Genomic DNA, 20,953 nt, shown 5'->3' with positions numbered 1-20,953 from the left:
ACCTCCATTGCTAAAACGAACAATAAGGGTGAGAGTGGGCAGCCCTGTCTTGTGCCGTTAGTTATGGTTATAGAGGGGGCTAAAGAGTCATTTAATTGAATTCTGGCAGAAGGAAAATTATATAAAGCAAATATTTTTTCAATATAGTATGGCCAAATCCAAATTTATATAGGGTGGTCTTTAAAAACTTCCAATTCAGTCTGTCAAAGGCCTTTTCGGCATCTATTGATAAGAGTATAGTTGGCAATTTGGCGTCCGTGACATAGTCAAGGAGGTTAATTCGTTTTATGGTATTGTCCCTAGCCTTTCGGTATGGTGTAAAACCTGCCTGGTTAACATGTATTAATGTCGGGAGTATTTTGTTTATTCGGGAGGCGATAATTTTAGCATAAAGCTTTACATCTACGTTGAGTAAAGAAATAGGTCGGAAGTTTTGATGGGGTAGTAGGGGGTTTGCCATGTTTAGGTATCATTGTTATATGTGCTTCTACCATGTTTCAAGAAAAGGGATTCCATTCGCCTCTCTCATTAAAGAGCTTTAAAAGAAAAGGGGACAAAATGTCCTTAAAAAGCTGATAGTATTTGACAGAAAAGCCGTCTGGGCCTGGGCTTTTTCCCGTGTTCAATTCCTTAAGTACTCTAAGTATTTCTTGGTGGGTAATGAGTAAGTCTAACTCCGCTTTCTGCTCAGGTGTTAGAGAGGGCAGAGGGGAATTTTGTAGGTAAAGGTCTAGATCTGAGTCTTCAAAAAATTTAGATTCATTGTTATATAGCTTAAGATAATCGTCTCGGAAGTGTTTACCTATTTCTGGGGTAGTTTGTACTTTTTGTTTTTGAGGAGTGATCAAGTGGTGAATATATGATTTTAATTTTCTTTTTTTAAGGGCTCTGGACAGTAATTTTCCTGCCCTATTGCCTTCATAAAAGAATTTTTGTTTGATTTTATGAGTGATGGCTTGTTGTTCTTGGGCTAAAAGGGTTTTCAATTTAATTCTTGATTCATTAAGTCATGTAAAATCTGAGGGTCAGTAGGTGTTTTTTTATGTTGGAGATCAAGTTTGGATAGTTGTTCTGCTAATTCAGCATACCTTAAACGTTCTATTTTCTTGAGCTGCGCCTTAAGCTTAATAAACTCTCCCCTCATATAACACTTGTGTGTTTCCTATAAAGTGGAGATATTAATGTCAGGGGTGGCATTAATTGCAAAGAATTCATTGAGAGATTTTGTTAATGCGTCTGTGTGTTCAGTTTTATGCAGTATAGCGTCATCTAACTTCCATACAAATTCAGTATTTCTAGAATTAGGCCAATTTAAAGAAAGCAAAACCGCAGAATGATCAGACCACGTAGTGGCCTTAATTTGGGAATTCGAAAGGTGTGGGAGGCCGGTTTGGTTAACAAAAAAGTAGTCCAGCCTGCTGTACATTTTTGTAGGGGCTGAGAAAAAAGTGTATTCTATTTTGTCTCCATGAAAATATCTCCAGGAGTCATAGAGATTGTGATCTCTTAAGTTTTTCCATAAACATTGTGCCGTTTTCTTGGAGACACAGGTATTTACATTTGAGCTATCTTTTAGTGGTTGGAGAGGGAAATTAAAATCTCCTAATATAACGATCCCCTTGGCCATATCTACGAGTTTCTGGAACATTTTGCGGAAAAATGGGATGTGCTGAACATTTGGGGCATAAATATTAATTAATGATACTGGGGTTCCATACAGAAGCCCAAAAACTCCCAGGAATCGCCCCTCCGTGTCTTTAGTAGTATGTATATGGTGGAAAGCAGTATTTTTATGGAATAATATGCTGACCCCTCTCTTTTTCTGGGAGTCAGAGTTGTGGTAGTGCTGGGTGTAATGGGGGCCCAGATATTTAGGTTCCCGATGTCTTTTAAAATGTGTCTCTTGTAGAAACAAGATATTTGCTCACCTTCTGGAAAGGTCGAGCAACGCCATAGAACGTTTGTTGGGTGAATTAAACCCCCTAACATTCTGGGAGATTATGTGGAGGGTGCGTGTCATGGTGGTATATGCCTATTGGGGTATCTGTCATGCATGGCCAAGCCATAGTTAAAGTATTGTACATATACATAAACTGTACCATTTTGAGTGTAGAAGAAACCTGAAATCATGAAACCTGTACCGAAAACATAAGAAAATACAAATAATAACAAATATCTTAACAGTGAACATCTAATAACTAGCATAAATTATCCTTAAATACAAGACTCAGGGGAATCTTAGAGAAACCGCATGTATCTTTGTCATAATAACTATAATCTAGTTATCCTGAATAATATTGTTTTGCCATCGAAGTGGCTATCAAAGAGAGTCCTCTATTAATTTTAGCGAAAGTCTCTCAACTGGGTCAAAACAGGCCTCGCCTCGAGGCGGAAAACATGCCCGTGAAAAAATATCACAATTAAACATTTCTACTCACGGTACCAGAAAGTCTCTTTCAGGGTGATTCTGGGTCTGAGTCCTCTCCATCTTTAGACGAGGTAGGGGATATAGCCTCCCTATGCTGCATATTTGTGTCCTTAGAACTCTGTTTTGGAGAAAATCTGTGTCATACTCTGCAAGGGAGCAGGTTCAGGAGTTGGGAGCTATTGTGCAGAGGTGTCAGGTTCTGGGGTTAAAGTTGTGTTTTGTCTGCGTGAGTCTCTCCTTTTTGGCATAATTAAACAGGTACAAGGTTTTAGGAAATAACATTGATGGTTTTATTGATAGGATAATTAGCAATGCAGAGATATGTAAATTAGATAAGGCAAAATCTATAGGCTGTAGACTGGAACTCTGTAGTATCAGGCAGGAATGCAGATCTTTGTAATAACAGGCAGGATACTTGCATATGTTGTAAACTGGAACTATAGGCTGTAGACTGGAATCATATGGTGTAGACTGGAACTCTGTAGTAACAGGCAGGAATGCAGATATTTGTAATAACAGGCAGGTTACTTGCATATGCTATAGACTGGAACTCTGTAATAACAGGCAGGAATGCAGTTCTTTGCAATAACAGGCAGGATACTTGCATATGCTGTAGACTGGAACTCTGTAGTAACAGGCAAGAATGCAGATCCTTGTAATAACAGACATGATACTTGCATATGCTGTAGACTGGAACTCTGTAATAACAGGCAGGAATGCAGATCTTTGTAATAACAGGCAGGATTATTGCATATGCTGTAGACTGGAACACTGTAGTAACAAACAGGAAACTTGCATAGACTGCAAACTGGAACTCTGTAGTAACAGGTAACAAGCAAGAAAAAGTACCTGAGTCAGTCCTTAGGAAATAGAGAATTAGCCAAGATCAATTGCCAGGAAATCAGTCCAGAAATGGAACACAGTGCCAAGGGAAAATCAAGAAGAGCAGTCTGTAAATGAAGCAGACATCAGGCACCAGGAAATCCAACAAATCTGTATTCACTCAGGAAACAGGACCAGCGTATAACACTCAATGTCAAGGCCCAGAACTGCAAGCAAACCTCCCAAATATAGCAGGCTGCTGATGATCTGATTTGTTTTAGCTGGTAAGCAGGTGGAGCCAGAGAGCCAAAGTTGCAGCAAACAGAAAAACCCAATATTCTTAGCCTGTGATCAAGCCATCTGGTGGCAAAGAGGTAAGACAACAGGCTGGGAAAGAACAGCAGCAGAAATAGAAACGGGTCCCAGGTTCAATTCTAGGCTGGATCATGACAGTACCCCTTACTCAAAGACGACCTCTGGGCGGACTTAGCATTCTCATACAACTCCAGATCTTTGATGCGTACCAGAGTGCCATCAGAGGCATATGTACAATCAGGGGGTATTATCTTTTTTGAAGGGCTCTCCAGAAGAGGATTCTGGGGACTGGAATTAGTATAGAGGGCCCCAACAGGACTGATCTTTGGTTTCTGTGCAGTTCTAGGCTTGTAGGTTCTGAAGAGGTGGGTCTGAGGAAGAGGAGGTAAAGGACCTTTTGACCGAACAGCAGTTTGAAGCACCGTCCCTTCAGTGTCAGAATCAGTATCATCTTCAATGGTAGAATAGTTAGACATTTCTTCTGAAATGCACAAAGATGAGAATGTAGCTGCATTTGGTAGGCAAATCTCTGGATTCATAGTACTAGGATTCTGTGGATGACATGTTAGTACTTCACAGAAATCAGAGTCTTTGGAAGGTGCAGTCCTAGGCTGATCAATTTGGGGATGTAAAATAGAACCCATGCAGAGCTCATCGCCAGAGGAATCCGAAGTGGGATTAAAGTTTGACTTCCTCTCTGTAGCCTGTCCATTTGATGACTCAGGATTTAGAGGTGGAGACCGCGGAACAGACTTCTTAGGGGGGTCTCACTGGACAAAAGGATATTACATGCCCAGTAGCTCCACAATAGAAACATAAGCCATTAGTTCTCCTTCTGGCCATTTCATGAGTGGTAAGAGGGGTTGATATCCTCCTTTGGATTGATAAGGATACAGCCTTTGGGGTTGTGGACACAGGAGTAGGAGTCCCCAACCTAATTGTTTTTTTATTGATAAAGTCTTTCAGGCTATCCTGTTAAGTCTGGAATCCTGCAGTGAAATCTTGGATAAGTGACTTCAATGCATCTGGAAGGGATTTTAGAATTTTGTTAAGTTGTAGTACATGAGAGTCTACAGACAAAATTCTCTCTGACACTTCAGTCAAAGAATGGATCACCTCTGCAAGCTCCGTTGTAGGGCCTTGACATTCTGTCATACTCTGCAAGGGAGCAGGTTCAGGAGTTGGGAGCTGTTGTGCAGAGGTGTCAGGTTCTGGGGTTAAACTTGTGTTTTGTATGCGTGAGTCTTTCCTTTTTGGCATAATTAAACAGCTACAAGGTTTTAGGAAATAACGTTGATGGTTTTATTGATAGGATAATTAGCAATGCAGAGATATGCAAATTAGATAAGGCAAAATCTATAGGCTGTAGACTGGAACTCTGTAGTATCAGGCAGGAATGCAGATCTTTGTAATAACAGGCAGGATACTTGCATATGTTGTAAACTGGAACCATATGGTGTAGACTGGAACTCTGTAGTAACAGGCAGGAATGCAGATATTTGTAATAACAGGCAGGTTACTTGCATATTCTATATAGGGAGTGCAGAATTATTAGGCAAATGAGTATTTTGACCACATCATCCTCTTTATGCATGTTGTCTTACTCCAAGCTGTATAGGCTCGAAAGCCTACTACCAATTAAGCATATTAGGTGATGTGCATCTCTATAATGAGAAGGGGTGTGGTCTAATGACATCAACACCCTATATCAGGTGTGCATAATTATTAGGCAACTTCCTTTCCTTTGGCAAAATGGGTCAAAAGAAGGACTTGACAGGCTCAGAAAAGTCAAAAATAGTGAGATATCTTGCAGAGGGATGCAGCACTCTTAAAATTGCAAAGCTTCTGAAGCGTGATCATCGAACAATCAAGCGTTTCATTCAAAATAGTCAACAGGGTCGCAAGAAGCGTGTGGAAAAACCAAGGTGCAAAATAACTGCCCATGAACTGAGAAAAGTCAAGCGTGCAGCTGCCAAGATGCCACTTGCCACCAGTTTGGCCATATTTCAGAGCTGCAACATCACTGCAGTGCCCAAAAGCACAAGGTGTGCAATACTCAGAGACATGGCCAAGGTAAGAAAGGCTGAAAGACGACCACCACTGAACAAGACACACAAGCTGAAACGTCAAGACTGGGCCAAGAAATATCTCAAGACTGATTTTTCTAAGGTTTTATGGACTGATGAAATGAGAGTGAGTCTTGATGGGCCAGATGGATGGGCCCGTGGCTGGATTGGTAAAGGGCAGAGAGCTCCAGTCCGACTCAGACGCCAGCAAGGTGGAGGTGGAGTACTGGTTTGGGCTGGTATCATCAAAGATGAGCTTGTGGGGCCTTTTCGGGTTGAGGATGGAGTCAAGCTCAACTCCCAGTCCTACTGCCAGTTTCTGGAAGACACCTTCTTCAAGCAGTGGTACAGGAAGAAGTCTGCATCCTTCAAGAAAAACATGATTTTCATGCAGGACAATGCTCCATCACACGCGTCCAAGTACTCCACAGCGTGGCTGGCAAGAAAGGGTATAAAAGAAGAAAATCTAATGACATGGCCTCCTTGTTCACCTGATCTGAACCCCATTGAGAACCTGTGGTCCATCATCAAATGTGAGATTTACAAGGAGGGAAAACAGTACACCTCTCTGAACAGTGTCTGGGAGGCTGTGGTTGCTGCTGCACGCAATGTTGATGGTGAACAGATCAAAACACTGACAGAATCCATGGATGGCAGGCCTTTGAGTGTCCTTGCAAAGAAAGGTGGCTATATTGGTCACTGATTTGTTTTTGTTTTGTTTTTGAATGTCAGAAATGTATATTTGTGAATGTTGAGATGTTATATTGGTTTCACTGGTAAAAATAAATAATTGAAATGGGTATATATTTGTTTTTTGTTAAGTTGCCTAATAATTATGCACAGTAATAGTCACCTGCACACACAGATATCCCCCTAAAATAGCTATAACTAAAAACAAACTAAAAACTACTTCCAAAACTATTCAGCTTTGATATTAATGAGTTTTTTGGATTCATTGATAACAGGACACTTGCATTGACTGCAAACTGGAACTCTGTAGTAACAGGTAACAAGCAAGAAAAAGTACCTGAGTCAGTCCTTAGGAAATAGAGAATTAGCCAAGATCAATTGCCAGGAGATCAGTCCAGAAATGGAACACGGTGCCAAGGGAAAATCAAGAAGAGCAGTCTGTAAATGAAGCAGAAATCAGGCACCAGGAAATCCAACAAATCTGTATTCACTCAGGAAACAGAACCAGAGGGTCTGTCAGAGTATAACACTCAATGTCAAGGCCCAGAACTGCAAGCAAACCTCCCAAATATAGCAGGCTGCTGATTATCTGATTTGTTTCAGCTGGTAAGCAGGTGGAGCCAGAGAGCCAAAGTTGCAGCAAGCAGAAAAACCCAATATTCTTAGCCTGTGATCAAGCCATCTGGTGGCAAAGAGGTAAGACAACAGGCTGGGAAAGAACAGCAGCAGAAATAGAAACAGGTCCCAGGTTCAATTCTAGCCTGGATCATGACAATCTGCCTTTCTTTTGCGGCTGCACAGTGTTCCATGTCTCTTTTTTCTTCTCCGCTTGGGATCTTGTACTTTCCGACGGCTGTTCTTGTTGGTCAGGTAATAGAGAAGGAGGGTTCAAGTCAATTAATTTACAGAATTGAGGAATTTCTTGTGGTCTCGAACAGGTGATCCTTCTGTTGTTGTGAATCACCATGAGTTGGAGTGGAAAACCCAATCTGTACGGAATCCTCTTGTTTCTGAGAATAGTTGTTAGTGGAGATAATTATTTTCTTTGTTGTAAAGTGCGGACAGCCAGGTCGGCGTAGAATTGCAGGACCACACCACGAAATCTCACAGGTTGCTTCTTCCTCGATGCAGCCATAATGTTTTCCTTTTCTTAGATGTTTTTAAATTTAATAATAATATCTCTGAGAGGTGCTATGTCAGGTGGTTTGGGCCGTAACGCCCTGTGGGCCCTCACCCACTGTATGTTAGCTGCATTAGGGTCGTCCAATAAATGGTGAAATAAAGCTGAAAGATACACTGGGAAATCTTTTGGGAGAACAGACTCTGGGGTGCCCCTTATTCTTATGTTTTTCCTCCTGCTCCTATTCTCCATGCCCTCCATTTTGTCTTGTAGAACAAGTATCAGCTCTGATTGATGCTCAATAGTCTCCTGTATGGATGTCATATCTTCCTTAACCATATCTTGATTATCTTCTAAGGCCTCCACTCTAAAGCCCATTGTGTGCATATCTTGCTTTAATTCCATCAGTTCTTCTCTGATACACGTTCTGACTATTTTAGCAATGTCCTGAGTGGAAGCCAGGGAGGAAAGGATATGTGTAGGTATTTGAGTATGTTCATCAGTGGGTAATACAGGGACATTCTGTGAAAGGGCAGGTAAATGTGGAGACAAAACATTCGTTTTTAGGCTCTCTAATTCCTTCCATTCTGAGGGGCTAAAAAAGGAGTTAACAATCTGTCCCTTAGATTGCTGTGGCTTAGTGGCTTTAGCTGGCTTTTTACCTTTCTTAGAAGCCATATTATATAGTTCTGCAATACGCAGTAGTTATAGAGTTATTCTTTATTAGCAGGTATTAGGCTTAAGTTGTTGCTGCTGGGAGCTGTGTGTGTGTTAGGTTAGGTAATGTCTTTTGTAAGTGAACAAATAACTCTGTATGGTTACCCTTGCGATATACAGAACACAGCCTCTGACTAATTGTTACTAGCAGAGTTGTATTACAGCCACCTGTCTTGTTATTATATCCAGCTATGTTTCTAACGAGGTGTAGTATCATCAACTCCACTCACTGTGTTAATCTTCAGCTCCCTGGGATACAGGACTTATCCTGATAAGTTGTAAATTCAAAGTTTCTTAAGTTTTGCAGATCGGGCAGTTGCCCTGTTGTGAATGCTGCGCCACACGGAATCCAAGATGGCCGCCGGTGAGTAGTTCTAGAGCTTTGTATAGAAGAAAACGGAGCTTATATTGTGTCCAGATAACTCCGGAGTGGTATCGGAATTGTCCCTGAGGGTTCCCAACTTGATTATACCATGTTTGGTGTTTGTGGGCTCATTTAAGCCTTCTGTAAAATCGGTGTCTTGCGGTTCACAGCAAGGAGCTCTGGGCTTGTGCAACCATCTCCGTTGCGGCCAACTCCGCCCCCATCTACTTGATATTTTTTTATTGTTTAAAAAGATAGATAACGCCTTTACTATTCATTCCCCAGCTTTGCATAACTAATATTGTTATATTAATATACTTATAACTGTAAGTCTGCCTGTTTCTAAGCACCTGCAGGCCATCTCTTATCTGTTATTTTAATTATATTTTTAAATCTTGCACAGAAGCTAGACAGTGCTAGTTCATGTGTGCCATGGAAAATGATAATGGTTAAACAGTCACAAGCCCAAGTTTGTAAAAAGCACTTAGGTAAGGGGCAGTCTGCAAAGGCTTAGATACAGGTAATCATAGAGGTAAAAAGTATATTTTATATAACTGTGTTGGTTATGCAAAACTGGGGAATGGGTAATAAAGGGATTATCTATTGTTTTAAACAAAAACTATTTTCAAGTAGACTGTCCCTTTAACCTCTGCAAAGGGGTGTAACACACAGTAAAAATGCCGCTCGGGACTCACAGTGCACTGAGCGGAAAACACAGCTGATTCAATCATCAGCGCTAGTTGCACATATGAGTTGTGAGTTCTGCTTGGGACTCGCGGATCACTGCTTGTGAAGACGTTAAACACACAGTACTGCAGTGTGGATATTTTTAAAATTACATGCTGTTATTGATGACTATAATATTTTTTTAAGATGTAAAGTTCTTTCTTAACTTTGGCATAAAAAAAAAAATGTAAACGATAAAAACACATAGTTAACCCCTTGAGTGCTAACGACGGCTCTGAGCCGTCACAGGGTTTCCCACTCTGGTGCTAACGACGGCTCAGAGCCGTCGCTAGCACTCTCCCACATTGAGGGAGATCTGGGGGCTTCCACCCGCTCCTACCCCGGCAATCAGACCTGCATAGTGACAGGCATCGCCGGGGCTTCCAGTTTTGCGCGGTGACGTCACGCACAATGACGTGATGACGTCACCGCGCAACTTTATTAACAAACTGACAATACAAAGTATAGGGAAAGGGGGCATGCTGCTTAGACACCTGTATATCAGGCATCTAAGCAGCTACAGACCCCCAAGACCCACCATTGGAAAGGTAATCGCCTAACCTTTCCAATGATGTAAGTCTTGGGGATCTGAAAAAAAATTATAAAAGTAAAAAAAAAAACAAAAAAAAAACTTTCAATCACCTTAGCACCCAGGTGGGAAAGTGCTTAGCACTCAAAGGGTTAACATACATCATAGTTTCTGAAAAAAGTGTTAAACTGGATTAAGAGGTCAAAATTGAAAGTATGTTTTTATATTTTTACTGTAAAATAAACCATGTCTTTCTCTTACTGGTGTTTTGTCTTGCTGAATGCGCGCTGACTATTTTTTTGTTTTTTTCTTTTAAAATGTATAATGCACTGATTAAAGGGACAGTCACCAGAATTTTTATTGCTTAAAAAGATAGATAAATCCCTTCATTACCCATTCCCCAGTTTTGCATAGCCAACACTGTTATATTAATATCCTTTTTTTTCTCTGTAAATACCTTGTATCTAAGCCTCTGCAAACTGCTCCCTTATTTCAGTTCTTTTGACAAACTTGCATTTTAGCCAATCGATGCTCACTCCTAGGTAACTTCACGTGTATGAGCTCAATGTTATCTATATGAAACACATAAACTAACGCCCTCTAGTGGTGAAAAACTGTCAAAATGCGTTCAGATTAGAGGCGGCCTTCAAGGTTTTAGAAATTAGCATATGAACCTCCTAGGATTAGCTTTCAGCAAAGAATACCAAGAGAACAAAGCAAAATTGGTGATAAAAGTAAATTGGATAGTTGTTTAAAATGACATTCCCTATCTGAATCATGAACGTTTTTGTTTGGACTTGACTGTCCCTTTAAACTGAAGATAAAAGACTTGATTGCAAAACTAAAAACAAATACAAGGCAAAGTACACTGAAAACTGCCTAATTGGTTTGTATATGCTTAAAAAAATGTTGCTATCAGTGCTTGATGCTCCCTGTCACATTGACTCTTCCCTGCAAGATTCTGAGTTTCAGACAGCCTCATTACTTTTTATGCAGGTCATTTCGCAACTGACCATCACTTCTGCCTCATCCTCCTTTTTTTTTTTTTATAGACTTGAGTTAGGGCTGCCCATGCAAGGGTTGGTGTGATATTGTACTTCATGCCAGCAAATTATAGGTCATTGGGCCCGCCCATATTCTCTAAGCAAACAATCAAGTCAATTATTGTACATTAAAATGTTTAAACAATTATTTGTCCCTTTTCTATCTTCCTTCTTCAGTAAGTATTTGTATCTAAAAATGAAATCTAATCTATCTTGTTTGCTTCCAATTCAGTTTGTAGAAGAGTTTAAAGGGATATAAACATGCAAAAAGAAAATGCTCTAGCATGTTAAAGCATTTTATTATTGAGCTATTGCTTGAATATAACTATGTGTTTAACCTCTGCAAAGGGATTAAACACATAGTTAAAGTCAGCTCCAGAGCAACAGCAATTCACTACTGACAGCTAGCTGAGCACATCTGGTGAACCAATAGCAAGACAAATGTTTGTAGCCACCAATCACCAGCTAGCTGCCAGTAGAGTAGGATATGCACATATTCTTTTTTAAAAAAGGCTACTAAGATAACAGAGCAAATTTGAAACTAGTAGTGAATTCTGTTAAAAGTGTTTTCAATGACATGCTCTTTCTGAATCATGCAAGTTTAATTTTGACTTTCCTATCCCTTTAAGTTGTTTATTTTTTTATATAAGTTAATTTATAATTTCAAAATCAGAGTGAAATATTGACCACCTTAGAGTTGTTTGTTATGTCTGGAATGTCCCTTTAATTTCTTAGGCAACTACAAGAAACCTATAAGAAACAGGATTTGCTCATTTTTATAGGTTTTTAGCAGCCAATAAACATTTAAAACATAGCCACTGATTGATTTATTAGTGGTAATGAATAGCTTGTGTGTTTTATCAGTTTGTTGTGGCGACAGTTTCTGGAGATCAATGACAAGGTGGCAAAGTATGAGCCATCAGGTCAGGAAGAGCTTTGTATACTCCAATAAGGTGCATAAACAGAGAGCAATAATGACAAGCTAGAGAGTCAGAGAACAAAACGTGTTAGACTGTACAAAGAAAAAGATACAGCAGTGGCGGTGACAAGCTGTGTATGAGGTCAGAGTCCAATAGAGGTCTAGCTAGACTAGATTATAACGTGGGCAGACTGGGAATAGAAGGCTTAGTCCAACAAGTCTTAACAGACTGATTTTTGTTATTCTCATTTATTTTATAAATTGCTATCAAATTAAGTTGTGGTACAAAATGACACTGAGTTATAGTAAAAAAAAAAAAAATACAGATTCATAAAACAGAACTATATAAAACAAATGAATGGCATAGGAGGAGGGTTATGGCTGAAAGGTACTATAGGTAGCTCAGTATGGCCATCAGGTACTTTAGGCAGGGTGGTTTGGCCAAAGGATACAATAAGCAGGCAGGTGTGTGTGAACAGCACTATAGGGAGGCTGCTATGGCTGATAGGTACAATAAGCAGGGAGGTATGACGACCTGTAAAATAGGCATGTGGGTATGGCTAGTAGGTACGTGTAGAATAATAATCAATATGTAGTGACAAGTATTGGCCAGCTAGGTACAATAGACAAGTATTGGCCAGCAAGGTACAACAGACAAGTATTGGCCAGCTAGGTACAATAGACAAGTATTGGCCAGCAAGGTACAACAGACAAGTATTGGCCAGCTAGGTACAATAGACAAGTATTGGCCAGCTTGGTGCAATAGGCAAGTATTGGCCAACTTGGTGCAATAGACAAGTATTGGCCAGCTAGGTACAATAGACAAGTATTGGCCAGCTAGGTGCAATAGACAAGCATTGGTCTGCCAGGTACAAAAGTAAAAAATATTGGCCTGCTAGCTACAATAGTCAAGCAAATTTGAAGCAAAAGGCAAGTATAGACGAGGCAAATATAATAAGGACTAGATTTTGAATTGATCTCAAAATTATTCAAAATAATCAATATGTAGTGATAGTGGTCAGAAGGAACTAATTGGTAAGAATAGGCAAGTATTTCTCTTGTAAGGTGTATCCAGTCCACGGGTTCATCCATTACTTGTGGGATATTCTCCTTCCCAACAGGAAGCTGCAAGAGGACACCCACAGCAGAGCTGTCTATATAGCTCCTCCCCTAACTGCCACCCCCAGTCATTCTCTTGCAGCTCTCGACAAGATAGGAAGTATCAAGAGATATGTGGTGACTTAGTGTAGTTTTACCTTCAATCAAAATGTTGTTATTTTTAAACGGTACCGGCGTTGTACTGCTTTACTCTCAGGCAGAAATTAGAAGAAGAGTTCTGCCTGGAGGTTGATGATCTTAGCGGTTTGTAACTAAGGTCCATTGCTGTTCTCACACATAACTGAAGAGTATGGGACAACTTCAGTTGGGGGAACGGTCTGCAGATTACCTGCTTTGAGGTATGTTCAGTATATTTATTTCTAGAGAGATGAATGAGTTCTAGAAAATGCTGACAGAGCCTTGTGTATTTGAGGTAAGCCTGATGCAGTGATTTAACAGCGACTGGGATCATGCTTACAAAACAGGGTAATACTCTTATTACTTAGTGACAGTTAAACGTTTACATGAATTCAAAAATAGGACGTTTTTTCTTTGAGGGAGATAACTCTTTATTTGGGGCCTAGTTTCCACATGGCTAATCAGATACTCCTAGGAGTATTTTCTTAAGGCCTCTCTGGCATCCAGTACATGGTGGGAGGGGCCTATTTTAGCGCTCTAAATGCGCAGTTTTAATTCAGACTGAGACATCCAGCTTCCCTAGAGGAGTCCTCTGGCACCTGAGGACCATTATAAGGGGTTTATTTATGCACAAAATCGTACTTGAGGGCAGGTAGGAGCCTCAGCAGAGCTGTGGCAGGGTGCTTAACTGTCTTTTAACGTTTTTAAATCCGGTTTAGGGCCTAAGGGGTTAATCATCCATTTGCAAGTGGGTGCAATGTTGCTTTAGTCCCTTACACACACTGTAAAAATTTCAAAGACTTTACTATATTTTTACACTGTTTTGCAGTTTAAGTGTTAGTTTTTTTCTCTTAAAGGCACAGTAACGTTTTTGTTTAATTGCTGTTTCACCTTTATTAAAGTGTTTCCCAAGCTTGCTTGTCTCATTACTAGTCTGTTAAACATGTCTGACATAGAGGAAACTCCTTGTTCAATATGTTTAGAAGCCATGGTGGAACCCCCTCTTAGAATGTGTACCAAATGTACTGAAATTTCTATAAACTATAAAGACCATATTATGGCGCTTAAAGGTTTATCTCCAGAGGATTCTCTGACTGAAAAAAGGGAGATTATGCCATCTAGCTCTCCCCATGTGTCAGAACCTATAACTCCCGCTCAAGTGACGGCAAGTACATCTAGCGCGTCTAATTCTTTTACCTTACAGGACATGGCGGCAGTTATGAATGCTACCCTCACAGAGGTATTTTCCAAACTGCCAGGGTTACAAGGAAAGCGAGACAGCTCTGGAGCTAGAACTAATACAGAGCTTTCTGACGCTTTAATGCCTGTGTCCGATATACCCTCACAATACTCAGAAGCCGAGGCAGGTGTGCTTCTATCTGTGGGTGACATTTCAGACTCAGGGAAGGCGTTGCTTCAGTCTGATTCTGAAATGACAGCGTTTAAATTTAAGCTTGAACACCTCCGCTTATTGCTTAGGGAGGTTTTAGCGACTCTGGATGATTGTGACTCCATTGTAGTTCCTGAGAAATTGTGTAAAATGGACAAATACTTTGCAGTGCCTGTTTACACTGATGTTTTTCCAGTCCCTAAGAGGTTTTCGGAAATTATTACTAAGGAATATGATAGACCAGGTGTGCCGTTCTCTCCCCCTCCGGCTTTCAAAAAGATCTTTCCCATAGATGCCGCCGTACGGGACTCGTGGCAGACGGTCCCTAAGGTGGAGGAAACAGTCTCTACCCTAGCTAAGCGTACAACTATCCCCATCGAGGACAGTTGTGCTTTCCTAGATCCTATGGATAAAAAATTGGAGGGTCTCCTTAAGAAAATTTTTATTCATCAAGGTTTTATTCTCAAGCCTCTTGCATGCATAGCTCCAGTTACTGCTGCAGCAGCTTTTTGGTTCGAGTCTCTTGAGGAGGCTCTGCAGGTGGAGACTCAGCTAGACGATATTCTAGACAGGATTAAAGCTCTTAAGTTAGCTAATTCCTTTATTTCTGACGCCGTTTTTCAGTTAACCAAACTAACGGCTAAGAATTCAGGTTTTGCCATTTTGGTGCGTAGTGCGCTATGGCTTAAGTCCTGGTCAGCAGACGTTACTTCAAAGTCTAAGCTTCTTAACATCCCCTTCAAGGGACAGACCCTATTCGGGCCTGGTCTGAAGGAGATCATTTCTGATATTACTGGAGGAAAAGGTCACGCCCTTCCTCAGGATAGGTCCAATAAGTTAAGGACCAAACAGAATAATTTTCGTTCCTTTCGAAACTTCAAGAGTGGCGCAGCTTCAGTTTCCTCTAATGCAAAACAAGAGGGAAATTTCGCTCAGTCCAAACCAGTCTGGAGACCTAACCAGGCTTGGAACAAGGGGAAGCAGGCCAAGAAACCTGCGGCTGCCTCTAAGACAGCATGAAGGAGTAGCCCCCGATCCGGGACCGGATCTAGTAGGGGGAAGACTTTCTCTCTTCGCCCAGGCTTGGGCAAGAGACGTCCAGGATCCCTGGGTGCTAGAGATTGTTTCCCAGGGATATCTTCTGGAATTCAAAGGTTCATCTCCAAAGGGGAGATTTCATCTCTCACAACTATCTGTAAACCAGATAAAAAGAGAGGCATTCTTACGTTGCGTTCAAGACCTACTGGTTATGGGAGTGATCCACCCAGTTCCAAGAGAGGAACAGGGGCTGGGTTTTTATTCAAACCTGTTTATAGTTCCCAAAAAAGAGGGAACTTTCAGACCTATCTTGGATCTCAAGATCCTAAACAAATTTCTCAGGGTCCCATCCTTCAAGATGGAGACAATCCGAACCATCCTCCCTATGATCCAGGAGGGTCAATATATGACTACCGTGGACTTAAAGGATGCTTATCTCCACATTCCGATTCACAGAGATCATCATCAGTTCCTCAGGTTCGCCTTCCTAGACAGGCATTACCAGTTTGTGGCTCTTCCCTTCGGGTTAGCCACGGCACCAAGAATCTTTACGAAGGTTCTAGGGTCCCTTCTGGCGGCTCTAAGGCCGCGGGGCATAGCGGTAGCCCCTTACATGGATGACATTCTGATTCAGGCGTCGACTTTTCAAATCGCCAAGTCCCATACGGACATTGTTCTGGCCTTTTTGAGGTCTCACGGGTGGAAAGTGAACATAGAAAAGAGTTCTCTCTCTCCTCTCACAAGAGTTTCCTTCCTAGGAACTCTGATAGATTCAGTAGAAATGAAAAATTTTCTGACAGAAGTCAGGATATCAAAACTTCTAACTTCTTGCCGTGCTCTTCATTCCACTTCTCGGCCATCAGTGGCTCAGTGTATGGAAATGATCGGCCTAATGGTAGCGGCAATGGACATAGTTCCGTTTGCCCGCCTACATCTCAGACCACTGCAACTTTGCATGCTCAACCAGTGGAATGGGGACTACACAGATTTGTCTCCTCTGTTAAATCTGGATCAAGAGACCAGGGATTCTCTTCTCTGGTGGTTATCTTGGGTCCATCTGTCCAGGGGAATGAGTTTCCGCAGGCCAGAGTAGACTATAGTGACGACAGATGCCAGCCTTCTGGGCTGGGGCGCAGTCTGGAACTCCCTAAAGGCTCAGGGTTCGTGGACTCAGGAGGAAGCCCTCCTTCCGATAAACATTCTGGAACTAAGAGCTATATTCAATGCTCTTCAGGCTTGGCCTCAACTAGCTGCGGCCAAGTTCATCAGATTTCAGTCGGACAATATCACGACTGTAGCCTATATCAACAATCAGGGGGGAACAAGGAGTCCCCTGGCAATGATGGAGGTTTCCAAGATAATTCTATGGGCAGAGGTTCACTCTTGCCATCTCTCAGCTATCCATATCCCAGGAGTAGAGAACTGGGAGGCGGATTTTCTAAGTCGGCAGACTTTTCATCCGGGGGAGTGGGAGCTCCATCCGGAGGTATTTTCCCAGCTGATTCAACTTTTAGTTTGGGGCAAACCAGAACTGGATCTGATGGCGTCTCGTCAGAATTCCAAGCTTCCTTGTTACGGGTCCAGGTCAAGGGATCCCCAGGCAGCGCTGATAGATGCTCTAGCAGTGCCCTGGTCCTTCAACCTGGCTTATGTGTTTCCACCGTTTCCTCTCCTCCCTCGTCTGATTGCCAAGATCAAGCAGGAGAGAGCTTTGGTGATTTTGATAGCGCCTGCGTGGCCATGCAGGACTTGGTATGCGGATCTGGTGGACATGTCATCCTCTCCACCATGGACTCTGCCGCTGAGGCAGGACCTTCTATTCCAAGGTCCATTCAAACATCCAAATCTAATTTCTCTGCGTCTGACTGCTTGGAGATTGAACGCTTGATTTTATCAAAACGTGGTATCTCCGAGTCGGTCATTGATACCTTGATTCAGGCTCGAAAGCCTGTCACCAGGAAAATCTATCATAAGATATGGGGGGGTAGTTATCAAGCCGTCAACCTCAAATACGCTGCGTATTCCGCAGCGTATTTGTGGCGAGGCTGATACGCCTTAGTTATCAAAGGCTCGAGACCGGCAAAAGTAGAATTTTGTGACTTAAGCTTCGATCCGCCGGACTCAGTCCGACACAGATCGATTCTTACGTCACTCCAGATGTTCCGCACACAAGTGCGGCACATTCTCACTACTTTTGCTAGCTATCAAAAAACTAGCAGGTACGCTCGGCACTTTTACGGCCCAGCGTACCTGGTTTTCAAAGCGCCAGCCTGGAGGCGGCGGATCCCATAGGAATCAATGGGAGTCTGACCATAGCGAAAGTACAAGTTCGCTGCTGACAGACATCCCATTGATTTCTATGGGAGCTGTCTACACCTAACACCCTAACATGTACCCCGAGTCTAAACACCACTAATCTGACCCCCCCTACACCGCCGCAAATAAATAAACTTATTAGCCCCTAAACCGCCGCTCCCGGAGCCCACCGCAAGCTACTCTATACATATTAACCCCTAAACCGCCGCTCCCGGAGCCCACCGCAACTATAATAAATGTATTAACCCCTAACCCGCCGCTCCCTGAACCCGCCGCAACCTATATTAAATGTATTAACCCCTATCCTGCCCCCCCTACACCGTCGCCACCTATAATACATTTATTAACCCCTAATCTGCCCCCCCTACACCGTCGCCACCTATAATAAATTTATTAACCCCTATCCTGCCCCCCACTACGCCGCCGCCACTGTAATAAAATGATTAACCCCTAAACCTAACCCTAACCCTAACGCCCCCTAACTTAAATATTAATTAAATAAATCTAAATAAATTAACTCTTATTAACTAAATGAATCCTATTTAAAACTAAATACTTACCTTTAAAATAAACCCTAATATAGCTACAATATAAATAATAATTATATTCTAGCTATCTTAGGATTTATTTTTATTTTACAGGTACCTTTCAATTTATTTTAACCATGTACAATAACTATTAAATAGTTATTAACTATTTAATAGCTTACCTAGCTAAAATAAAGAGAAATGTACCTGTGAAATAAATCCTAACCTAAGTTACAATTACACCTAACACTACACTATACTTTAATAAATTATTCCTATTTAAAAATAAATACTTACCTGTAAAATAAACCCTAAGATAGCTACAATGTAATTAATAATTATATTATAGCTATCTTAGGATTTATATTTATTTTACAGGTAACTTTGTATTTATTTTAGCTAGTTAGAATAGTTATTAAATAGTTATTAACTATTTAATAACTACCTAGCTAAAAGAAATACAAAATTACCTGTAAAATAAATCCTAACTTAAGTTACAATTAAACCTAATACTACACTATCATTAAAATAACTAAATAAACTACCTACAAAGAACTACAATGAAATACAATTACATAAACTAACTAAAGTACAAAAAATAAAAAAAACTAAGTTACAAAAAATAAGAAATTAAGTTACAAACATGTTAAAAATATTACAACAATTTTAAGCTACTTACACCTAATCTAAGCCCCCTAATAAAATAACAAACCCCCCCAAAATAAAAAAAATCCCTACCCTATTCTAAATTACATAAATTTCAAAGCTCTTTTACCTTACCAGCCCTTAAAAGGGCCATTTGTGGGGGCATGCCCCAAAAAGTTCAGCTCTTTTGCCTCTTTTAGCTAGGTAGTTATTAAATAGTTAATAACTATTTAATAACTATTCTAACTAGCTAAAATAAATACAAAGTTACCTGTAAAATAAATATAAATTCTAAGATAGCTATAATATAATTATTAATTACATTGTAGCTATCTTAGGGTTTATTTTACAGGTAAGTATTTATTTTTAAATAGGAATAATTTATTAAAGTATAGTGTAGTGTTAGGTGTAATTGTAACTTAGGTTAGGATTTATTTCACAGGTACATTTCTCTTTATTTTAGCTAGGTAAGCTATTAAATAGTTAATAACTATTTAATAGTTATTGTACATGGTTAAAATAAATTGAAAGGTACCTGTAAAATAAAAATAAATCCTAAGATAGCTAGAATATAATTATTATTTATATTGTAGCTATATTAGGGTTTATTTTAAAGGTAAGTATTTAGTTTTAAATAGGATTCATTTAGTTAATAAGAGTTAATTTATTTAGATTTATTTAATTAATATTTAAGTTAGGGGGGCGTTATGGTTAGGGTTAGACTTAGGTTTAGGGGTTAATCATTTTATTACAGTGGCGGCGGCGTAGTGGGGGGCAGGATAGGGGTTAATAAATTTATTATAGGTTGCGGCGGGTTCATGGAGCGGCGGTTTAGGGGTTAAACTATTTATTTAGTTGCGGAGAGGTGCGGGATCAGCAGGATAGGGGTTAATAATTTTATAATAGAGGGCGACGGTATAGGGGGGGCAGGATAGGGGTTACTAGGTATAATGTAGGTGGCAGTGGTGTCCGGGAGCGGCGGTTTAGGGGTTAATACATTTATAAGAGTTGCGGCAGGGTCTAGGAGCGGCGGTTTAGGGGTTAGTAACTTTATTTAGTTGCGGGGGGCTCCGGGGGCGCCGGTATAGGGGGCAGAACAGTGCAGTTTAGTGTGAGTGCTTAGTGACAGGCTAGCAATAAAGCTGGGAAAAAGCCGAAGGGCAGCGAGATCGGATGAGTGATAACTGTCACAGTCCGCTGCTCATCGCCCCGCGGCTTTTTGACAGCTTTATTTGATAACTTAGGCGAACGTATTCAAGGTCCGCGGCGGCGAAGGTAGGCGAGCTTAGGCGGACGTATTGGGCCGGCGAAGCCAGAAAAGTAGACGGCTTGATAACTAGCCCCCATGGTGTAAATATCTTCATTGGTGTGAATCCAAGGGTTACTTGTGGAGTAAGGTCAGGATTCCTAGGATACTATCTTTTCTTCAAGAAGGATTGGAAAAGGGATTATCGGCTAGTTCCTTAAAGGGACAGATTTCTGCTCTGTCTATTCTTTTGCACAAGCGCCTGGCTGATGTTCCAGACGTTCAGGCGTTTTGTCAGGCTTTGGTTAGAATCAGGCCTGTGTTTAAACCTGTTGCTCCGCCATGGAGTTTAAATTTAGTTCTTAAAGTTCTTCAAGGGGTTCCGTTTGAACCCTTGCATTCCATAGATATCAAGCTTTTATCTTGGAAAGTTCTGTTTTTAGTAGCTATCTCTTCGGCTCGAAGAGTTTCAGAGTTATCTGCCTTGCAGTGTGATTCCCCTTATCTGATCTGCCATGCAGATAAGGTAGTTTTGCATACCAATCCTGGGTCTCTTCCTAAGGTAGTATCTAATAGGAATATCAATCAGGAAATTGTTGTTCCGTCACTGTGTCCTAATCCTTCTTCAAAGAAGGAACGTCTGTTACACAATCTTGACGTGGTTCATGCTTTAAAGTTTTATTTAAAAGCTACTAAGGATTTTCGTCAAACATCTGCATTGTTTGTTGTGTACTCTGGAAAGAAGAGAGGCCAAAAGGCTTCGGCAACTTCTCTTTCTTTTTGGCTGAGAAGCATAATCTGTTTAGCTTATGAGAC

This window comes from Bombina bombina, chromosome 3, assembly GCF_027579735.1.
Source record: "Bombina bombina isolate aBomBom1 chromosome 3, aBomBom1.pri, whole genome shotgun sequence".
Lineage (NCBI taxonomy): Eukaryota > Metazoa > Chordata > Amphibia > Anura > Bombinatoridae > Bombina > Bombina bombina.
This window is presented reverse-complemented; position numbering follows the sequence as displayed.